The sequence below is a fragment of the Panulirus ornatus genome, chromosome 29 (assembly GCF_036320965.1).
Source record: "Panulirus ornatus isolate Po-2019 chromosome 29, ASM3632096v1, whole genome shotgun sequence".
In the NCBI taxonomy this organism is placed as follows: domain Eukaryota; kingdom Metazoa; phylum Arthropoda; class Malacostraca; order Decapoda; family Palinuridae; genus Panulirus; species Panulirus ornatus.
Genome location: NC_092252.1, coordinates 9,717,112 through 9,722,111, shown reverse-complemented (window position 1 = coordinate 9,722,111; position 5,000 = coordinate 9,717,112).

Below are 5,000 nucleotides of genomic sequence, written 5' to 3'. Positions count from 1 at the left end.
CTCCCACACCACCTACTGACGCAGCTGACGTGCCCTCCAGGTCATCTGGGTCCAGGCTATGTGCATCACTGGGGTGGGTCAGCTACCCAGTGGCCTCAGGGCTGTGGTGGGTCATATTATATGACCCTCAATAGTGAGTGTCCTGTGAGGAGGGAGGGCTCTGAGCACCACCTGGGAGCACTATACTCGGACGCCATCACCTTCCCTCCCTCCCTCCCTCCCTCCCTTCATGGCCCCAGGGCCGGTGAGTGGCCTCCGGTACACCACCTGGCCAGCGGACCTCCCTCACCGGAAGTGTCCAGCCACGGCCTCCAAGATGGCCCCCTTGTAAACACTCACTAACGACATTTGTAAATTAGCAGGTATTTACAACGACTTGCCCAGGCCAGAGGGGTATAATGAGAGCCCTGCTCTGTGTGGTGGTGGTGGTGTGGGGTTGTGTAGGGTGTGGGAGTGTGAATGGGGTGGGGGTGTGGGAGTGCGAGTGGAGTTGAGGTGTGGGAGTGTGAGTGGAGTGGGAGTGTGTAGCTATAAAGAGGACTTGGGGAGTAGTAGTAGTGTGTGTGTGTGTGTGTGTGTGTGTGTGTGTGTGTGTGTGTGTGTGTGTGTGTGTGTGCGCGCGCGCGCGCGCATTGGGGAGGAGGTCTACCCTCGTAAGATCCAATCTTAAATGTCATATAATTTCTTGACCTACTCCACGTTTCCTGTGTTCACTCCATCCTCACCAGGCTTCCTTCTATTCCCACATGACCCTGCGACTACGTGTGTATTTCTTCACAACATCTTTCTCAACTTGTTTCTCACACTTTGCTTCCCGCTGCGCCCTCACCTTGATCCCTCACTGGCTACTTCGAAGCCGCGCCTCATACGACTATCCTCAAGTCGATTCAAAAGCGTTTGAATCTGCGATCATGTCTTCCCTCCCTCCCTCCTAGCACCCAGCCGTGGCAACTCTATGGCTCTGTTAGTTCTGTCCTGCAGCTTCCCTTCTATACGTCAGGTACAACTTAAGTTACCTAGCAAGTCTACACATCTCCTCAGACGATCAAAGCCGATGATACATAACGGTAATTTCAGTCTAATTTGTAAATATATTTCTCCTTTTTTTTTTTTTTTTTTTTACTCTCCTAAACACTTTCTTATGCACGGACTTGCGGGCAATTTCGTCAACGACCAAGTAAACAACTTACCCCCACGACACAATGCCCCTAATATGGTGTTTCGGTAAGAAGTTAGGTGCTATACGTCAGTCAGCTCCTCAAAACACACACCCTCCTTTTCACACGGGCGTTCTTTGTCGTTGCTGTGTGGGATCTTTTTTTTTTTTTTTGTCAACTCCAAAAGGCCGTGGGGGTAAAAGGTGGGTCAGAGGAGGTCGGTTGCACACCGTCACCGCCAAGAATCATGACCATCAACAGAGAAAATGGCCAATAAACATGTCGGGGAATGATTGGGGCGGCCAGAGCTATCATCACGAAAGCCATTTAACTTCTGATTCATCTCCAAACATTCCCTAACGAGCTGGAAAAAGGAAGTCGGGCTAACGTAGGCAAAACGCTGTAAAATACGGGTAAAATATTTGAGCTGGAAATACACACAGACACACACACACACACACACACACACACACACACACACACACACATGTATATATATATATATATATATATATATATATATATATATATATATATATATATATATATATATATTCCGATCGTCAGGGTCGCTCAGTGTTAAGGGGGGAAAAAATCATTATTCCCTGAAGGTAATTGTACACTACATAGCTGGTGACTGGGAATGGACCGCCTCACTGTAACTGAGGCGATGTATTAAGCGGTGGATGTCCACTGTGGCCCGGGAGGAGCGGAGTGAGAGAGAGAGAGAGAGAGAGAGAGAGAGAGAGAGAGAGAGAGAGAGAGAGAGAGAGAGAGAGAGAGAGCAATGCTATCAGTATACCAGTACACAGAGCAATGCTATCAGTATACCAGTACACACAGTATGATGACAATAACCCATATATTAGTTTAAAACCTCTGGCTTATGTGAATTGCACACCTATGAGGAGTATATGTACCGACAAGCTCACTGGCGCCCATTCAGTCAACACCTGTGACCTGTAACACACCCAGGCGATTGATCATTGTGACCTGTAACACACCCAGGCAATTGACCACTGTGACCTGTAATAACCAGATAATAACCCCCGGGGACCTGTAACTACCAGACAAAGAATACCTGTGACCTGTAACAACCAAAGTAACACCTGTGACCTGTAACAACCAGAGAATACACACCTGTGACCTGTCTCAATCAGACAAGCAATACCTGTGACCTGTAACAACCAGACAATAAACGCCACATTCCATTCCTTAAAGAAAACGCCCTGAGGACGCCCCACAAGCAATGACTCACCACAACCACCACAGCAGACAACACGATATATCATTTTTATCGTATCATTCTTCTCCTCCGGTCTCCCTTTCCGTCACCCACTCCCTTCACAGTCCTTCGACCTTTCCCTCATTTGTCTTTTACCCCATTCCACCTTCGCTCTGCCCTCTTTCCATCGCCTGAGGACCAAAGCTTCTCTGAGGGACACAGTCCTAAATGAAGTTGTTGGACGTGTTGGTAAGTCCCTCACAAGGGTTATTGGCCGGCCGCCCTGAGCTAGTTAACCTCACCTCCTTCATGGCCTCCTGCTGTACACACACACACGCGCTCTCTCCCCCTCGCCACCGCCCTACTGGAGGGGGCCTTACTTTCCAAGGTACTCTGACGAAAATGGCACGGGACAAAATGAGACAGGGCAAAGTGCCACTGGACACAATGTCAATCGACAAACTGGTACCGGACGCTATTCCTAAGAACGGTCTTTGGCGACACACTCTATATAGTGGTGAACGTTCTGCTACCAACGCAACGACCACGAGAGGTCGTCGTTAACAACGCTACGACCGCGAACGGGTCGTTCTTGACGCCACGTGCACGAACAACAGTTTCATCACAAAACACGCAATTTGGGCCTTAAATCTGCGATGGTGATCGAAATCTGCTACCAACGCAACGACCACGAGAGGTCGTCGTTAACAACGCTACGACCGCGAACGGGTCGTTCTTGACGCCACGTGCACGAAAAACAGTTTCATCACAAAACACGCAATTTGGGCCTTAAATCTGCGATGGTGATCGAAATAGGTGTTGGGGTATGCCCACATTCAAATAAGGTGTTGGGATGTACTCACATTCATCAAATAAGGTGTTGGAATGTACTCACATTCATCAAATAAGGTGTTGGGATGTACTCACATTCAAATAAGGTGTTGGGATGTACTCACATTCAAATAAGGTGCTGGGATGTACTCACATTCAAATAAGGTGTTGGGATGTACTCACATTCAAATAAGGTGTTGGGATGTACTCACATTCAAATAAGGTGTTGGGATGTACTCACATTCAAATAAGGTGTTGGGATGTACTCACATTCAAAGTATGAACTCTGTTCCTTCGTTTTCACACAGGATCAGACACAAGCAGTGTTCTTACAACTACGTCAATAAAAACAAGAAGCCTAATGACAGCGAGAGACACAAGAGAGTATGACAAAATATCTCTATTGGTTATACACTACTATTCTCCTGTGTGTGTGTGTGTGTGTGTGTGTGTGTGTGTGTGTGCATCAACCAACTAGTTTTAATCATGCAAGCCACATGACCTGACCTAACCGAGACTGATCACAAACCTACGCCCAGAAAAAAAATATGAGAATGAATGAACAAATTACGAACACACACAAATCTCTTAATCTATAAGTTATAGTTAATTATGTCTTGACACCGAGGAGGAATTCTAATGGGAGTAACACCACAGGAATCGAACACGATTCTGGATCAATTTGACCTGAATAACATGGTTTCCTCGTTCAGTTTCTCTCATTTTTGCTTACACGTCAATCACGTAGTCTGGTCAAGACCAGATGTCCGTCAGACATGAATGGGTTCTGCGAACTGTCAAATGAAAAAGAAAACGAGGGAGATTTTTTTTTTCATCAATATCTTACAGCTCACCTCTCTCTCTCTCTCTCTCTCTCTCTCTCTCTCTCTCTCTCTCTCTCTCTCTCTCTCTCTCTCCCTCCAGCAGAGCCGGACCGTGGGAACAAACCGATCTGATGATATCTTAATTGCCCCAAAAAGCCATGTGGTCACCTGGGAGGGTGGGTGTAGGGAGGGGAGTGTGTGTGTGTCAGGTCACGTCAGGTCAGCCCACTGACCAACTGTCTAACGACGGAGGTCTTGTGTTCGTTCCCCTGGCGGCGGCTGCTGCCTTGACCACCTGTCAGGTAACGATGATGACCCGAGAGAGAGAGAGAGAGAGAGAGAGAGAGAGAGAGAGAGAGAGAGAGAGAGAGAGAGAGAGAGAGATAACCCCCCGTATACCCCTTATTATCTTATCACTGACGCTTTTCCTCCTTTTCTACTCTCTTACGCTTTCCTTTTGTTATCCTCATTTGCATTAGTCATTCTTTTTTCATATTCATTTTACTGTTTAATTTACGTTTATTCCACTTTCTGGTCGTATTATTCCAACTTACATTGTGAGGATCTTGCCTCTGAATACTGTCTCCCAACGCTGTCTTTACGCTGATTCCGTTTCATTTCTTCCAGTGTACTCTCTCTCTCTCTCTCTCTCTCTCTCTCTCTCTCTCTCTCTCTCTCTCTCTCTCTCACGCACACATTTTATATATATATATATATATATATATATATATATATATATATATATATATATATATATATATATATATATATTGTTATATATATATATATATATATATATATATATATATATATATATATATATATATATATATATATATATATTCCTATGAGTCCACGGGGAAAATGAAACACGTAAAGTTCCCAAGTGCACTTTCGTGTAATAATCACATCATCAGGGGAGACACGAGAGAAATATAACAGTCAGTTGATATACATCGAAGA